The sequence below is a fragment of the Bos grunniens genome, chromosome 1 (genome assembly GCF_055505025.1).
Source record: "Bos grunniens cultivar Pamir isolate PY7600 chromosome 1, Bosgru_T2T1.0, whole genome shotgun sequence".
In the NCBI taxonomy this organism is placed as follows: Eukaryota; Metazoa; Chordata; class Mammalia; order Artiodactyla; family Bovidae; genus Bos; species Bos grunniens.
Genome location: NC_141165.1, coordinates 67,172,457 through 67,191,656, shown reverse-complemented (window position 1 = coordinate 67,191,656; position 19,200 = coordinate 67,172,457). Strand labels below are relative to the sequence as shown.

General features: G+C 40.6%; 1 long non-coding RNA gene across 17 annotated transcripts in view; it reads left to right on the top strand.

Moving 5' to 3' along the window:
- The window catches only part of LOC147379561 (uncharacterized), a 291,231-nt gene that overhangs the window by 94,967 nt on the left and 177,064 nt on the right, over positions 1 to 19,200 (top strand). For 13 of the 17 annotated variants that reach the window (XR_015133604.1, XR_015133634.1, XR_015133636.1 and 10 more), the window contains one exon: positions 5,901 to 6,071. This is a non-coding gene — a long non-coding RNA (uncharacterized LOC147379561). Of the gene's footprint in view, positions 1 to 3,253; positions 3,376 to 5,900; positions 6,072 to 9,257; positions 9,509 to 13,729; positions 13,998 to 19,200 lie in introns of those variants that run through there. The other 4 variants (XR_015133645.1, XR_015133631.1, XR_015133626.1 and 1 more) reach the window with 4 other exon arrangements.

Below are 19,200 nucleotides of genomic sequence, written 5' to 3'. Positions count from 1 at the left end.
TGGTAGGAAAATCATGGTCCGCTTGAGGCTCCCTGTGAAGCTAGTACAGACTCTCTGGTCACGGAACCCTATATAACCATCCGTGCCGTGCTACCATAGGAAATGAAATATGACTGGGTGTCATTTTGGCACTGCAGATCTATTCTGTACCGTGCATGGTGCTATGAGGAATTCCATAGAGCTTGAGTCCTCCAAGAGTTCCAGATTCTCTATCCTGTGCTGTGGTGTTATGGATGACTCTGTAGGATGTAGGATCCAGCAGGCCACACTACTGTATTTTCTGTATTTCTGTCACATCATGCTGCTGCTGCTAAATCACTTCAGTTGTGTCCAACTCTTTGTGACCCCATGGACTGCAGCCTGCCAGGCTCCTCTGTCCATGGCATTCTCCAGCAAGAATACCCTCCTCCAGGGGATCATCCTGACCCAGGGGTCGAACCTGCATCTCTTATGTCTCCTGCATTGGCAGGTGGGTTCTTTATCACCAGTGCCACCTGGAAGTATGTCATACCATGCAGGTAATGGGGCTTTGAGGCTTTCCACTCCCATATATCAGGCCTGAGTGTGTCTTTTTAAACATACTATGTTGCACTCTCTTCTATTGTTAACCAACTCACCATATCTACCCAGCTTAAGAGTTTTTTTCTCAGTGGTGGATATTTGGGTGACAAAGAGTAGGAGTGAGGTGAGGGAGTGACTTCCTTCCCAAGGGTGCTTGTTATTCAGTCGCCAAATCATGTCTGACTTTTTGCGACTCAATGGACTGCAGCATGCTGTAGCTGTCCAGATTTATTTGTGGAGGGAAGCATAAGCTGATTTCAGAAACAGCTCCATCCCTACTGATACTGCTTGCACATTGTATTACATATTGATTAATCTCTCACCGTAATACTGATTATGTGTAGTAAATTAACATTCAATCATTTTGAAAAAATATTTACTGAGTGTGTACTATATGCTAAGCCCTGTTCTAGGAGTAGGTAAGATACCAAACTGGTCTTCCTTAGTAGCTCAGCTGCTAAAGAATCTGCCTGCAATGCAGGAGACCCTGGTGTGATTCCTGGGTTGGCAAGATCTGCTGGAGACGGGATAGACTACTCATTCCAGTATTTTAGGGCTTCCTTGGTGGCTTAGCTGGTAAACAATCTGCCTATGATGTGGGAGACCTGGGTTCGATCCCTGGGTTGGGAAGATCTCCTGGAGAAAGGAATGGTTACCCACTCCAGTATTCTGGCCTGTAGAATTCCATGCACTATATAGTCCATGGGCTTACAAAGAGTCAGACACGACTGAGTGATTTTCACTTTCAAGATAACAAAATAGGCATTGTTTATGCCATCTTGAATTTAGTCTGGGAAGAGATCAGTTGTATCATGATGGAGCAAATGATATAATAGATTATACCGTGGAAACACATGGTATAAGGATGGGATGATTAGATAGCATCACTGACTATAAATTTGAGCTAATTCCAGGAGATATAGTGAATGAAGAGGAGCCTGGTGTGCTGTAGTCCATAGGTCGTGAAGAGTTGGTCACAACTTAGGGACTGAACAACAACAATGGAAATACAAGGGAAGAAGGGATTGTTTAGGGATGTCAATAAAGCCTTCACAGATTTTGTCCCTGAGTCTTAAAATACATAAAAGGTATGTGGAGAAGGCTGAGCGCCAAAGAATTAATGCTTTTGAACTGTGGTGTTGGAGAAGACTCTTGAGAGTCCCTTGGACTGCAAGGAGATCCAACCAGTCCATTCTGAAGGAGATCAGCCCTGGGATTTCTTTGGAAGGAATGATGCTAAAGCTGAAACTCCAGTCCTTTGGCCACCTCATATGAAGAGTTGACTCATTGGAAAAGACTCTGATGCTGGGAGGGATTGGGGTCAGGAGGAGAAAGGGACGACAGAGGATGAGATGGCTGGATGGCATCACTGACTCAATGGATGTGAGTCTGAGTGAACTCTGGGAGTTGGTGATGGACAGGGAGGCCTGGCGTGCTGCGATTCATGGGATCACAAAGAGTCGGACACGACTGAGGGACTGAACTGAACTGAACTGAAGGTTTTCAGGGTTGAACAAGGAAAAAGAGCTGACCACAAGGTGGCAGTGGTATAGACAAGGTCTGAGCATTCAGGCAAAGCTTGGACAGGTTTGCATTGGCATAGTTGCTTATGCTGAGTCCATAAAGCACAGGGTTTAGTAGTGGGAATGCTGGAGTAGTAATCAGTATTCAAAGGGAGGGCCTTTCTAGCCACAGTAGGGAGTTTTAGCTAACTATGTGGAACCAGCCTCCTGTTGGCCACACAAAGGAAGTATACACAAACATACGTGCATGGATTCCTCTTATGCAAATAGTGAACACATCAAATATGGTTTGTTGTATGGGAAATTACCTTGATGCAAAAGTAACCTCCAAGTATATTACCAGGCAGGATATCCTAGGAGTCATAGAAAACAACAGAAAAGGTCAAAAACAAATTCAACATGCTTAAATCATGATTATTGGCTTATTGAATAAATTTAAAATGGCGAGAAGCAAGGATAAGAATGGCATAGATTAACACACTTAGAATGAGGTGAAAATGGATGGAAGGACCATTCTGCCTGTATTCTGGGATATGCAATGTTCATTTTTTTCCCTTTCTCTCTCTGTCCATCTTTCTCTACCTCAAAGGCTTTCCCTATTGATAATGTGATTATTAAGGCAAATTAATGTTAATCAAGGAAACTCAATCCAATAGAAAGTACACTTGGCAAACATACATATTTGTAGTACAGGAATGATGTAGATGCAAGGCGGCCTGGCCAATAGCTACTGTTTGCCACTATGAGCAATTATGGATTTCGTTTGAGTTTCTGAGCAGAGAAAATGTGGGATCAGAATGAAGATCATCAATGTGAGATGGGTTTAGGATCTTGGGAATATCAAGTATCTAAGATACCTTATATCAATTTAGTGTATCATGGTTATTAGCTGTTTTTTGGCCACCTGCAGTGAACACAGTGATACTGGCCTCACGTTACTTATCTTATGAGCTTCATCCATCCCATCTGTTTTCTTTTCTGTAGCAGAATCAAATGTTATTAAATAATACTGTAAATGCACCTTAAACAGTTTAAAAGGAAAAACTTTCTAGCAGAAATGTAGCAGAGTACACTAGTACCCTGATCGCTACTCTCAGATCTTACAGCTGAAGGCTTTTGTACCTGTGTAACCCATTTACTTCCTTTCTAAACTCTCTTCTCCTACCCAGCCCTTGTGAGCCCATAGGAGAGAATGCTGAGGTTGGCCCAGCAGGTCCATGGCTCCAAAGTGCTGATGAGTGCAAGGTCAGCTCCAGGTATTATCCCTTGCCTTGTCCAACATCAAGACAAGGTATGTTCTTTTCATGTTGATGGAAGAAGTATAGGAAGGGCAAGTTGAAACACAGAAACACAGAATGCCTCTTAAAGCTGAGTTTTATTTATTTATTTATTTTTCTAATTTTATTTTATTTTTAAACTTTACATAATTGTATTAGTTTTGCCAAATATCAAAATGAATCCGCCACAGGTATACATGTGTTCCCCATCCTGAACCCTCCTCCCTCCTCCCTCCCCATACCATCCCTCTGGGTCGTCCCAGTGCACTAGCCCCAAGCATCCAGTATCGTGCATTGAACCTGGACTGGCATCTCATTTCTTACATGATATTTTACATGTTTCAATGTCATTCTCCAAAATCTTCCCACCCTCTCCCTCTCCCACAGAGTCCGTAAGACTGTTCTATACATCAGTGTCTCTTTTGCTGTCTCGTACACAGGGTTATTGTTACCATCTTTCTAAATTCCATATATATGCGTTAGTATACTGTATTTATGTTTTTCCTTCTGGCTTACTTCACTCTGTATAATAGGCTCCAGTTTCATCCACCTCATTAGAACTGATTCAAATGTATTCTTTTTAATGGCTGAGTAATACTCCATTGTGTATATGTACCACAGCTTTCTTATCCATTCATCTGCTGATGGACATCTAGGTTGCTTCCATGTCCTGGCTATTATAAACAGTGCTGTGATGAACATTGGGGTACACGTGTCTCTTTCCCTTCTGGTTTCCTCAGTGTGTATGCCCAGCAGTGGGATTGCTAGATCATAAAACAGGCACATGTCTCTCCTATCCATGTTCCATTGGATGAAGCAAGTCATTTGACCAAACCCAACACAAGTGGGCTGGGAAATACACTTCTCTACTGAAGGAACTGCAAAGTCATGTTATAAAAGGTGAGAACAGAAGGAGGAGTGAAATTTTTTGGAAAAAACAATGCAATCTACCTGAGAGGAATTCATCAGATTAGCTCTAAAACAAAGGCTTTTAAAAATGAACTTTAATCAAGATTCAGATCCAGTTTTTACATATGCTCTGTGTGGCACACCCAATTGATACTTGCTTTACACTGCTAAGTCCTGGTTTACTGCTTCATGTTATGCTAAGTAGGTGATATTTGGCAACTAGTGGATGTGGTGTTTGAGCTCACCTGCGGGCTTCCCTGGTGGCTCAGACAGTAAGGAATCTGCCAGCAATGCAGGTGACCCGGGTTCAATCCCAGGGTTGGGAAGATATACTGGAGAAGGGAATAGCAACCCACTCCAGTGTTCTTGCCTGGAGAATTCCATGGACAGAGGAGCCTGGCAGACTATGGGGTTGCAAAGAGTCAGATATGACTGAGCGACTAACACTTTCACTTTCACTAGTCATCTAGAGCTTCATTTGTCTTGTTGGCTCCCAATTGTTGCCTGCCACGAATTTCTTTCTGTTACAGAAATTTGTATCTTTTTTTTTTAAACTAAAACTTCAAGTTCATTTTTTTCCCCTTTGCTTGAGGAAAGTACTACTGGCACTGAACCCATGAATAGCCATTCAGACTGAGTGGAAATTCTCTTTTATTTTCTTCTTTGTTTTGTGATCTGAAAGAGTAGGAAGAATTCAGAACATTACCTATTATTAGCAAAGAAAATTTTGTTTTACTTATAAAAGCAATAAACCCAAGACCCCACATACTGTGAGATATCTTTTGTTTATTTTTGATTGACACAGGGTTTTGAAATATATAGACACACACATACATGCATGCATTTGCACACACATATTGTTGTATAATCGGAGAAGGCAATGGCATCCCACTCCAGTACTCTTGCCTGGAAAATCCCATGGGCGGATGAGCCCGGTAGGCTGCAGTCCATGGGGCACTAAGAGTCGGACACGACTGAGCAACTTCATTTTCACTTTTCACCTTCATGCATTGGAGAAGGAAATGGCAACCCACTCCAGTGATCTTGCCTGGAGAATCCCAGGGACGGGGGAGCCTGGTGGGCTGCCGTCTATGGGGTTGCACAGAGTCGGACACGACTGAAGCGACTTAGCAGCAGCAGCATTGTTGTACAATACAGATAACTGACAGGAGTTCTATGTGTTGTGTGTAGGTTATTTGGCTGTATTTTAAGAATTAGATTAAGAAAGCAAAATTTCTTAGCAGTAACATCATCAGTTTTCTCTCTATCTCCATCCATAAAAATGCTTGACTTTCAAGGAAATCAAGTCCAATAATACTAGAAATAACACAGTAATTCCCATGCAGAATGTGTCACCCTTATCTTCTTAGTTGTTCAAAGACTTTCTCATGTTCAGATCTAGAGTCTACTCTAAGAATGTTGAAAATTTGTCCCCAAACGAATATAGCTTATTCATTTACTAAACTTTTCTCAGAAAATACTTCACCACCTCCTATTTTTCCAAATAAAGATATGCATTGGGCATTACAAAAATGAATAAAGCAACTTGAAGATCTTACATTCTAGTAGGGAAGTTGGCTAGAAATAAGATGTAAGTAATTATAATGATATGATATGCTCTACTCTGTAGGTTTAAGTCCAGTGTTTTGAAGCAAAGACTCTGAAGGAGCTGTGGAAGTCTTTCCTGCCTCATTTTTAGCACTTCATACAAGGCCTCACAGAAGAAGATGAAAGAGATTCATTGCAACTGCAGTTCTGTGAGGAGAGGCATCTGAATGCTGGTCTTGGGGAGAATTTTCTGGTAAGTTCTGAGGAATGGCTTCTATCTGCTCAGAATCTATGGAATATAAAAGGTAAGGAGGTTTATTCATTCAACAAACATCTATTGTGTGCCTATTGTGAGCTTGGCATCATTCCTATTCTTGAGATAGCTCAATGAACAAAATAAATCTCTTCCTTCACAGAACTTGTGAAGGAGACAGACAGTGAGCCATGAATGTAATAAGTAAATGAGAAAGTATGTTGGAAGGTATTCCTCAAGAAGTTACTCCTTCTACACCTCTTGGGGATTAGGTACTCAGGAGATTTCATAGTAATTGGAGTTCCTTTCAATTGCCTTGTTCTGTTACACTGCACTTTCTTTGAATCAGCAGATCACAGAGAGCAGACAGTGGTGCTCCAGTTATATTTGGTTTATGTATTTTGTAATACTTGCTTGCTTATGTGTGTTTTCCTCCTAACCATGTTTCAAGCTCCTTGATGAAAGAAACTATTTTTGCTTTTATATTTCTGGAACCCTTTACAATGAATGCTAAGTATAAACTTGGTGATAGTCTACAATGAGTTTTGTAGGATGAGTGGGCATATAGGTATAGTTAGTAAGGGTAGATAAACTAGGATGTAAAATGGTAGGGAGGAAAGAGTGTATGGAGAACTTGAGGGACAACAAGTAATGGAATGAAGATTGAACTCTAACTCAAAAACTTCTTGATGTTCCTGTGTTGTATTGGGTTGGCCCAAAAGTTTGTTCATAACGTCTTAGGGGAAAACCCAACCAAACATTCGGGCCAACCCAATAGAAAGGAGAACCACTGAAGTAACTTTCCTTTTAAATGGGAGAAATTAAGAATGAAACAGGAAGCTATCCACTTAATAGCACAGTGACCCCCATGACTCACAGTTCATCATTCTCTCCACGAAGAGCCAGCCTTGTCAATTTGTCTATCATTGTACAGAATTAATCATGTTCAATTTGTGCACAGATTTTGGAGTTTTCTTAGAAGTTGTGTCTTATAGGACAGGTTTTACATGAAGGAATCTGTACCTTTGAAACCCTTGAAAGAAAACCTTAGGCTTTGCTTGCAATCTGCATCACTCATGTGTGGGTTCGATAAAGTCCGTCTTGTGGGGAAATGCTCTTAGCGTCATGGTGGTCTCCTGAGGCTTTGATCAAATACATGCTTCTGACTCCTGCCTCTTTATTTGTTTAACTTTGCAAGGGGTTATTTAGCATCAGGAATGTTTAACTAATTTCAGGGGAGGATAGGGAACAATTCTTGTTTTCCTTGAGCATCTTGGGATCCTGCAGAATGGAAGTGCTGCAGAAAGGGACATTATTATTATAACAAGTCAGGATGTGGAGGGATACAAGTGGAACTGCCTATTGCTATGATGAAAAGATAGTTAGTGAAACATCTGGAGCCTGGGCAATTCATCTAGCGATGATTACAGAGGCTGCAAGGCAACGCGGTGTATTATCCAGAGTCCTGGAGGACCACTAAATGAAAACAGCAGCACTTCCATGTGAGAAGGAGGAGGAAGTGAGAGAACTTGTTATGAAGACAAATAGTGAAAGGAACCCAAGCAAATGGCACAACAAAAACATCGTTCTCCTCTTGAATGAAGTATTAAAAATGCAAAAGGCTGGGAGTGCCTATTTTCTTTCACCGCAGCTTCAGTTTGAATACATTTGGGACTTTTCCCCAAGCACCTGCTCCTTCCTGCCTTCCCCACTGCCCTCCCCTCTAGGGGAAGAAAAGGCCCAAACAAACCATGGGGCACTTTGACTGGAAACAATTCCAACAATCAGATAGGAATAAATGAGATAGCAGAGTGAAGTCCTCTGTGAACATGTAAGAGAGCTAACGTGGTAATTTGGAGACAGCAGGAATCATGGAATTTGTGGGTAGAATAAAGAGAAAGTGGAGTTTAAAAGGAGAGTACACAGAGCTTGTGTCAATGTGAATGTTTCTTGGTGAGATGATTTTGGGAGATCAGTTAGAGATGACCCAGACATTCTCAAGGTCTCCTGTCTCTGTGAGCTAGGGGTGGAGGTGGAGTGGAGGATCAAACTGTGTTTGCCTTGTTGTTGTTCAGTTTTAGTCATGTGTGACTCTTTGCGACCCCACAGACTGTAGCATGCCAGGCTTTCCTGGGTTTGCCTTAAGTACCAGCTATTACTGACTGACCGCATATCCTGCATAATCACAAGAGGCCTGGTTATGCTTTGAAAATTACTGAAAATTGCCAGGGAGCAATGGTCCACGAATCTATACTGGATGTTGTTGACTCTCTTTTCAGGTGCCTGCTTGTCCATGGATCTCTTCTAGCCTTGTTATCTGTTGCTTTCACCTTGTTTTAATGCTTTACTGAAGAAACGAGGGCAACATAAGTGCCGCAACGCTAGGTGTCACTTTTCTTAGTCCATTCGCTGTCCTCCTCCATAGGCGAGCTCCTGTTGGCAGGCAGACTTCTCAGGCAGGAGCCTGACACCATCCTGCCTCCTGACTTTCCCTGGTCCCACTCCTCTGAATCCAAACTGGTTTCCCCTCTCCAACGCCTCTGGAGAGAGCCAAACTTAATTAATATCATAATCTCCCTTGAGCAAGGGACTCTGCCTGCAGTGAAGCCAGATATTTTCTAGGTTAAACAGAATATTTAACATCTCATTAGGAACCTTCTACATTTGGAATAAGTCTACTAGCTCAGGCAGTCCTCCCAATTATAGGTAAGTTGTCTTTCAGATGGCTCAGATAGTAAAGAATCCACCTGCAATGCGGGAGACCTGGGTTTGATCCCTGGGTTGGGAAGACCCCTGGAGAAGGGAAAGCCTACCCACTCCATAATTCTGGCCTGGAGAACGCCATGGACTGTATAGTCTGTGGGGTCACAAAGAGTCAGACACGACTGTTTCGCTGGTTGACCATAAAGGCTCATCCGTATTTGTCAAGCTTTCCAGAGTAATACATATTTCAGTATCCATTCTAGATTGCCAAAACCCTCTTTCTCTCACTCCAGCTCTGACAATGCTGAGTTGCAGTTACTGTTTCCTGAGATTGGAAGGAGTGATTTCATTTTAAGAGCCAGTTTATTCAGTTTGTGATTCTAATAGTTCTGTTGTCTAGGCCTGTGGTTGTGTGGTGATGGTTACTAGGACTTAGAATACTGCCACACAGGCAGTTCTTGCTTCCATCACATTCCTTTGCAGCACACTGTAAAGCCATGAAACTCAAGGCATCTGTTTATGGAATTCAGAAGCTGGACTCTGCTGGACAATGAAAAGCTCACTGAATATTTCTTGTGTGACTGTGCTGTGACAACTGTGTGACTATGTGACTTTCAATGTTAAGTTTCCTTAAGACTTTTCTAATGTCTATACTTTATGACTGTATTGTTAAGCAATATTTCATTTGTCCCAATCTCTTGACATGTTCTGCCGAGATGACCACAAATTATGTACAATGAGATTCTTGGGTTCTGCAGTCTTACATTTTATAGTAAGAGAATCTTGTGAAACTTGTAAAAAAAAAAAAAAAAACCACTTCAGAAGTTGATAAATAGGTCATTAATTTCTGGCTTCCCAGTGAAGTTAAAAGTGTTCTGATGTCATCAATAAATGGTTGTGTGAGAAATTGTAATTGTAGATGTCCTTTTAGATACCTGTGATCATGTTGGGTATTATAGAAAGAATTTTGATTATTATTTGAAAAACATTGGATTAACTCACGGTAGTGAATATTATTGCATAACATTTATTTAACATTTGTTAGGGCCCCCTTGTGGCTCAACTGGTAAAGAATTTGCCTGCAATGTGGGAGACCTGGGTTCAATCCCTGAGTTGGGAAGACACCTGGAAAAGAGAACATTTGTTATAAGATGAACCATGTGACAAAGGAGATAATTCCTTGCTTGATAAGATGTAAAGTTTCTCAGGAGAGTTGTTTTTCTTAAATAAAATAGGTAAATAGGGAATAGCTACATGGAAACCATAAGCGTTGGTTTAGTTTTATCTGCTAAGATTGACAAAAGTAATATGTATAGCATTAAGAACAACAATTTCATTTCTGAATGTGAGATCCAACCAGTCCATTCTGAAGATCAGCCCTGGGATTTTTTTGGAAGGAATGATGCTGAGGCTAAAACTCCAGTACTTTGGCCACCTCATGCGAAGAGTTGACTCATTGGAAAAGACTCTGATGCTGGGAGGGATTGGGGGCAAGAGGAGAAGGGGACGACAGAGGATGAGATGGCTGGATGGCATCACTGATTCGATGGACGTGAGTCTGAGTGAACTCTGGGAGTTGGTGATGGACAGGGAGGCCTGGAGTGCTGCGATTCATGGGGTCGCAAAGAGTCGGACACAACTGAGCGACTGATCTGATCTGATCTGATCTGAGTGGGTACCTTGCAGATTTGCCAAGCAATTTGCCTGTAGTTTCTTATTTAATCCTAATAATGAATTTTAGAGATATGGGAGCAGGGACTATAGTAAACTCCTGCTTCATGGGGATCACTGCCTACCTTTCTCTGGTAGCCTTTTCATGCTTTCAGAATCCGTTGCTATAGTCAACAGTTACAATTTAATGAATGTTTAGCATTTATTGGATAAATAAGTAATCAGAGAAATGGATTCTGATTGTTCAAGTGTAAATGGAGGGGGTAGTGTTTTTGAGACAAATTTTATTTGAAATTTGTATTTGAATTAAGCTTTGGTCCTCCTGGCAATCAAAACTAAGAGAAGGATAGTGAATGGTAAAAGTCTATTACTGCTTCTTTTTTTTGAACAATTAGTGTATGCTAAACTGCATATTAATAAATTTAAACCCTAGTGTAATATTATAATATGTTGATTACTCAGTATGTGCTAACATTTTCCTCAGTGTATTATATGTAAAGCATACAGATAAAATATGGGATGTCCTATTAAATTTGAATTTCACATGGAAAATGAACAATTTTAGTATAAGTATGTAATTTTTTCCCCCCTGGAATTCAAATTAAGTTGGGCATCCTGTCATTTTCTAAATCTGGCAACCCTAGTCATATGCATTGTCTTAGTTCTGTTCAGGCTGCTCTAACGAAATACCATAGACATAGACTTATGTCTATGATACTATAAATGGTGGCTTATAAATAACAGAAATTTATTTCTCGTAGTTCTGGAGACTGAGGAATTCAAGATCAAGGTGCCAACAGATTCAGTGTATGGTGAGGGCCTGCTTCCTGGTTTGTTCTGTGTTCTCACACAGTGGAAGTCTCCTTTATAAGGATACTAATCCTATCCGTGAACACTCCACTCTCATGACCTAATTACTTCCCCAAATCACCACCTCCTAATACTCTCACATTAAGGGTTATGCTTTCAACATTTTGGGAGAAGGACACAAACATTCAGCCCATAGCAATTATCTTAATAATACAACAATCCTGTGAAAGTGAAAGTGGTTCAGTCGTGTCCGACTCTTTGCAACACCGGGTAGCCATTCCCTTCTCCAAGGGAATCTTCCTGGCCCAGGAATTGAACTGGGGTCTCCTGCATTGCTGGTGAATTCTTTACCCAAGAGACACATTTTATAAATGGCAGCATTGAGGCTTGAAAGTGTGTGTAGCTTGTCCAAGGCTCCACAACGAGTCAGTATGAACCAGGCTTTACATCCAGGCAGATGGGTCTCAGGGAACGTCTTTAACTATAGTGCTATCTCCCATATCTACCCCTATGGTGTAGGTATAATTATCCCCATTTTATACATCAGAAGTTTGAGTTAGTGAAATAAAGGAAATGGTGCCATGTTTCAAAGCCTGTAAGCGAGGCAGAGCTGTGACACAAACCCAGGCATGCCTGTGTCCAGATTCAATGATTAAAAAAAAAATTTATTTATTTGGCCATGTTGCGTCTTCACTGCTGCTCATAGGCTTTCTCTAGTTGTGGTGAGCAGGGCTACTCTCTAGCTGTAGTGTGCAGGCTTTTCATTGCAGTGGTTTCTCTTGTTGCAGAGCAACAAGCTCTAGGGCATGCAGGCTTTAGTAGTTGCAGTACGTGGGCTCAGTCATTGCGGCTTGTGAGCTGTAGTACATGGGCTTAGTCCTTGGTGGCACATGGACTTAGTTGCTCTCAAAGTCATGGCATGTAGGATCTTCTTGGATCAGGATCAAACCCATGGCTCCTGCATTGGCAGGTGGATTCTTTACCACTGAGCCACCAGGGAAGTCCCCAGAGTCAGTGATTTTAATCTCTGTTTTTAAGGATAAAATAATGTAACTGGAATTTTGAAGTTTAGGGACTAATGAGGTTTTTGAGATACTAATATTTTCTTCCAGAATGATGTGAGACGTAGGATAATAAAAATAAAAAAGCCTAAGAAGGCCTAATGCTGTTTAGCATCAATAAATTATATATGGTGTTACTAAGATTCCTTTTATAGCAGAGATTTATTTCACTATTTATAATAGCATAAGTGTTGGCATTCAGAGAAGGCAATGGCACCCCACTCCAGTACTCTTGCCTGGAAAATCCCATGGATGGAGGAGCCTGGTAGGCTGCAGTCCATGGGGTTGCTAAGAGTCAGACACGACTGAGTGACTTCACTTTCACTTTTCCCTTTCATGCATTGGAGAAGGAAATGGCAACCCACTCCAGTGTTCTTGCCTGGAGAATCCCAGGAACAGGGGAGCCTGGTGGGCTGCCATCTCTGGGGTCGCACAGAGTCGGACACGACTGACATGACTTAGCAGTAGCAGCAAGTGTTGGCATTAGAACATTTCTATAGCTAGAGGGTCTGAACTGTAGAGAAGTTGATTCATCTTTCAGCATCTTACCTTATGCCAATGTCAACTCACAGGCTTTATTCAACACTCACAGTATAGAGTGGAGAAGGCAATGGCACCCTACTCCAGCTCTCTTGTCTGAAAAATCCCATGGACAGAGGATCCTGGTGGGCTCCAGTCCATGGGGTTGCAAAGAGTTGGACATGACTGAATGATTTCACTTTCACTTCCCTTTCATGCATTGGAGAAGGAAATGGCAACCCACTCCAGTATTCTTGTCTGGAGAATCCTAGAGTCTGGTGGGCTGCCGTCTATGGGATCGCACAGAGTCAGACATGACTGAAGTGACTTAGCAGCAGTAGCAGCAGCACAGTATAGAGATTTTCAACATGATAGCAGTGAAAATGTTTCCTGAATGTTGCCCTGTGTCCTTTATTTGATCCTTAGAATTAGCAATGACATGTTTCAATTGGAGAGAAATGTATGCAAGAGAGTCCTTTAATCTACTTATTTTCATTGTATCTAGTCTAATTCTATTCCAACATGGTAACTCAGAAGAAATCTAAGAAACAATATGAACATAGGCTTGTCAATAAAGAGAATTTCTTAAATAAGCAAATCAGGCTATTTAAACTTTTAAAAATGTATTCATTTGAATCAAACAAATCAAATGGATACATTTCCAATGACAGGCATAGAAACTGTTCTCTCACAGTTCAATTTGCCTCATCTCCCTGTTGTTTGAGGGAGTTGACCATTTGTGTGAAAATCAAGTAATTATATGCTCCAATGCTTTTTGAAAGAAAGGATGCAGAGAGGGAGAAAAAACAAGTGTGGGCCACCTATAGATAACAACACAGCTAGACTCTGATGGTTTGGAATGAACTGAAAATGTTACCATCTCACATTTCGCAGGTGACCTGGTGACCTTTGCATCTACTTTGAGTTCTGTATTTTAAGCTTGAGGATTATTCACTTCTATGGTATGGAAAATGTCTGTTTAAATACTTTTGAAGGGAATTATGTAATACCTTTCTTTGGGGACTCACAATGATCTTAAGTTATACAGAATGTAAATGGATGTTTACTGCTAGCTGTATCATGGCTCATTTGACAACTGTAGTCCTTTACATGTTTTCACATGTTACATGCAAATAAGATGTTTACATTTGTCGACTCATTTCATTCTAATAAATGAGATACATAGAGAAGCTTGTTTGTTTATAGTTGTTGATGCTGGAGGACAGTTTCCAAGATCACACAGAGTAATTTGGAACCAGGGCTGAGATTCAGTTCTTTGGTGTTTTCTTCATTATGTAAAGTTATTGCTATATGATTTTGCCAAGTGTGATTTGTTACAGGATTAGCCCAATTTGTTCTTAGGGTTTTCAGAAGTAAGTGTGAAATATGATGATTTTCTGAAAATTCCTGTTTGCTGTAGAATTGACTTGAAGCCAAAATATGAGGTGGATAATGTATTGTCATTTACCTTGTTTTTCTTTGCCCTTTGGGTACCCCTTCTCCTTACATAGTGTCATTCTGCTCTCATTCTGCTTATTCTGCTCTTATTCTGCTCCTTCTTTTATATCCAAAGACCCTTTCTACAAAATTTATCAAAACTTATTTTTCTGAGTGAATGTTCACATTGTGAAATGATCTTCCTTCCAAGAAAACTCAGGGCTTTCCCATGCAAGTTTCCTAGGCAGAAACAAGCCAACAAATTAATTCCCACTTATCTATAAATAACTATTTTCCTGGTCAGTGGTATAGACATTTAAAAAGAGAATATTTCTACTTTGACTTTTACGTTGGTTGAGGACCTGCTATGTGACGAATATTGGGATAAAGATAGAATACATGGGGCCTCTGTTCAGCTCAGTGGTGCTGGGCAGAGTCGGTTACAGGAAATGAGGCTGAAAGATGGGCCACGGGTACAGTGGGGACCATTCCTGCCTCCTCACAGGCTGCAGTGCAGGTTTGGGTCTCAGAAATGCAATTTTGAAATCTCATTCAGAAATGTCTTCGGCTTCTCTTCCTAGATTAAGGACACTGCGTGACCCCTTGTTTTCACTGTTTATCTCTGCAAATCACTCCAGCTTTCTAACTCCAGAAATTACTTTCAGAAAGAAATGGAGCTTTCCCATTTTGTTGGTGAGAGACGTCAAAACTGGAGATGCTTGAAAGGGCAGATTTGAAATGCTATTTCATTAAAGGGCCTGGTATATTTTAAAACAATACTCAAACTATTTGGAAATTATCTTAAGGCACTTCTAAAAGCATAAAAATGCCTTTTGCTGAAAAAAAGAAATCAACTTACAATTTGCATGTCACAAAATTCAGGATCCAGGCATAAAAGGCACACTGTTCAGGTGGGATCTGTTGGTCTGTAGTGCCTTCTCCTGGATTTGATTTTCAACTTTTTTTAATGGAAAAATTCAAACACACATAAAAGTGGAAAGAATAATCTACTGATCCCCAGATTAACAATTATTAATTCATTTATAAATCTTGTTTCATCTCCCCCCTACGCACTCCCAGATCATGAAGCCAATGCCAGACTTCATATCATTTCATCTGTAAATATATTAAAAGTCCTCATTTGTTTCTCACAAAACCAACTATCATATCATTTAAAATTGACAGTAACTCCTGAATATCATCACCTGGTCACTTCAAATTTCTGATTGTCTCATTAAAAATTTCTTGACAGTATTGTTGTTGGAATCTGGACCCAGGCCAGCTCCCCACACTATCACTGGTGACTAAGATGTCTTATCTTTCTGTACCTAGAGATCTTCCCCAGCTCTTTTTCTGTGTCATCTTTCTGTAGAAAACCCAGGTTACTAGTCCTGGAGGGTGTCCCCAGTCTGGGTTTTGCTGGTTACATCCACATGTTGTCCTTTACTGAGTTCCCCTTTCTTCCCTGTTTCCAGCCTGGGGTCAGAATCTGCTGCTGTTGTTTGTTGGCCAGTTTTGTTTGGTGGGAGCATTTCATCTGTGGTGGTGGCTAGTCCACCTGCGGGCCACAGGTCTGGTTGTTTCCTTCTGTGACAATGACCATCGATAATAATGACCATATGGCCCCATGACTTGATAAAGGTTGCACAGACAGATCTCAGATGTAACAGGTTAGCTTCCAGACCATCTCGATAAAGCAGGTCACATGAACTTTCTGGTTTCCCAGTGCATATAAGAGTTATGTTTACACACACTGTAGTCTATTGAGTGTGCAATAGCATTATGAACTTAGGAGCTTATAAGAAAATTCCACCTTTATTTTTACTGCCTTCACTTGTTTAAATATCATGAATAAATCTTTATGGGATTTGTAACCCTCAAAAAGTCTACTGGGAAAGAGTAAAAGCCTACATCCCCTAAAAAAAAGAGAATACTTAAAAGTAAGGTACAGTAAAAGGAAATTCAACATTTTGTCTTTTGTTTTCATTGTAGTTTGTTCTGGGATGAGTTCATTTTCATTTAATCTTCTTGGATTTGTAGGTTTTTCCTATATTTGAGAGTCCATGTCTTTCAATAATTATAGGAAGTTCTGAGTTATTATCTCTTTGAATATTATATTCCCCATTTTTTTCTATTCTATTCTTCCCCATTTGTTGGATCATCTCAAAATATTAGCACATATTTTGTACACAGTAAGTGCTAGATTGTTGGTAACACTCATAATGATAATGATGATGATTAGTTTAGAAATGTCTATATATTAGAGGTAAAAGATCAAGAACTTTGAAGTTACATTGACCTTGATTTAAATATAATAGCTTTGTGATTCTGGCTGTGTTATTTAGTCTCTTTTAACTGCAGTTTCCTTGAAGTAAAGTAAGTCAGAAAGAAAAACACCAATACAGTATATCAACGCATATATATGGAATTTAGATGGAGAAGGCAATGGCAACCCACTCCAGTACTCTTGCCTGGAGAATCCCAGGGACAGCAGAGCCTGGTGGGCTGCCATCTATGGGGTTACACAGAGTCTCACATGACTGAAGCGACTTAGCAGCATGGAATTTAGAAAGATGGTAATGATGACCCTATATGTGAGACAGCAAAAGAGACACAGATGTACAGAACAGACTTTTGGACTCTGTGGGAGAAGATGAGGGTGGGATGATTTGAGAGAATAGCATTGAAACATGTATATTATCATATGTGAAATAGATCGCCAGTCCAGGTGCGATGCATGAGACAAGGGTGCTCAGGGCCAGTGCATGGCGGTGACCCTGAGGGATGGGATGGGAAGGGAGATGGGAGACACATGTACACCCATGGCTGATTCATGTGAATGTATGGCAAAAACCACTACAATATTGTAAAAGTAATTAGCTTCCAATTAAAATGAATACATTAATTTACAAAAAAATAACAATAATAAAATAACACTTAACTCCCAGAGCTTTAAATGATCTGATAATTAATGGGTTCTCAGTAAACATTCATTTCCATTTCTTTACCAGATTTGTTTTTAAAACATCAAGCCACACTAATTCTTTGTTGTTTTTTAGTCGATAAGTTGTGCCTGACTCTGCGACCCAATGGACTGCAGCATGCCAGGCTCCCTTGTTCTTCACTGTCTCCCAGAGTTTACTAGGATTCAGGTCCAATGAGTTGGTCATGCTATCTAATCATCTCATTCTCTACCATCCCCTTCTCCTTTTGCCTTCAATCTTTCCCAGCAGCATGGTCTTTTCCAATGAATCAGCTCTTCACATCAGTTGGCCAAAGTACTGGGGCTTCAGCATCAGTCCTTCCAATGACCCCGATTCTTAGGAGGAAGAAATAACCATGTTTTGGTCTTAGAAGGCTGTTTGGTCTTAGAGGCTGTTTAAGAATATGCAGGATTCAGTTTTGGGGAATTTTAAGTATGGGCTATGGTAGGAACAAAGGTTTTGAGTAGGGAAATATAATGAATGAGCAGAACCATTTGACTAAAGGGAAGGGGTCATGTAGATGCACTATGGGAGTTACAATTAGAAAAGAAAGATGGGGCCAGATGAAGGATCACTAGCCTGTTATGGCAGGAGGGTAGGCTTATCCTGTAAGTGCATTGAAGATTTTTTTTTTTAATGTTTATTTATTTATTTTTAAAAATTTTATTTTACTTTTAAACTTTACATAATTGTATTAGTTTTGCCAAACATCAAAATGAATCCGCCATAGGCATACATGTGCTCCCCATCCTGAACCCTCCCCCCTCCCCACACCATCCCTCTGGGTCGTCCCAGTGAAGATTTTTGAGAAGGGAGCAGTAGGATTATGTTCGAGAAAGTCAATGTAATGGCTGTTTATACAGGGGATAACAGAAAAATAAGGCAGTTATTTCCATGACTTAGGAATAAGATACAAAGGATTTGAATTAGCATATTGGCAATGGTACTAAAATGGAGGAGATTAAGGCCAAATACACAGGTAGAAGAGAGAGAATTTGGTGACTGAATGGGAGGGTGAAGCAAAAGGAAAAAACTAAAAGAGAATCCAAGATATTGAGTCAGGATGTAAATCAAGCAGAATGGAAGGTTTGAGTTTAGGAGTGGGCAACAGATTTAAAGTATGTGAACTATGTGATGGACAGCTGATTGGGTCTAGGTAGTTTTGTCGGTTTTCTGGACATATTTGTAGATTCTCAAACCATATATTCTGTCTGCCCTCCCTCATATCCTTTCCTCTACTCTTTGCTAGCTGGTTTGTGCTTATTTCTCAAAAGTCAATTTAGAAGCCATGATAAAATCTTTTATGCACCTATTTCCCAGCCAGTGCTAGATGTGCCTCTTGTGTTATTCAGTGAAGTCCTAATTAAAGCTCCACCAGAATACTCATCACCTATATTAGAATTATTTGTTGCCTTTTTCCCTCAGCAGAATGGGAATGCCCTAGTACCAAGCAGAGTGCATATATGGCCCATGCTGCCGCTTATGCTGAGTTGCTTCAGTCGTGTCCAACTCTGTGCGACGCCATAGACGGCAGCCCACCAGGCTCCCCCGTCCCTGGGATTCTCCAGGCAAGAACACTGGAGTGGGTTGCCATTTCCTTCTCCAATGCATGAAGGTGAAAAGTGAAAGTGAAGTCGCTCAGTCGTGTCTGACTCTTCTCGACCCCATGGACTGGAGCCTACCAGGCTCCTCTGTCCATGGGATTTTCCAGACAAGAGTACTGGAGTGGGATATATGGCCCATAGAAGGCAGTTAATAAATTGCTTATTGAATGATGAATTATTTAAGTAGAAATATCCAGCAAACTGTCAAAAATATGAGCAGTCAGGAACTTATTTTTCCTCTTCCTTCTGAATTCATAGTGGGTATAAACATAGGGCTCTATATTTGAATATTTGTCCTGAAGTGTCGATTTTTCTGATTGCTTCTTTGACTTAAAACTAG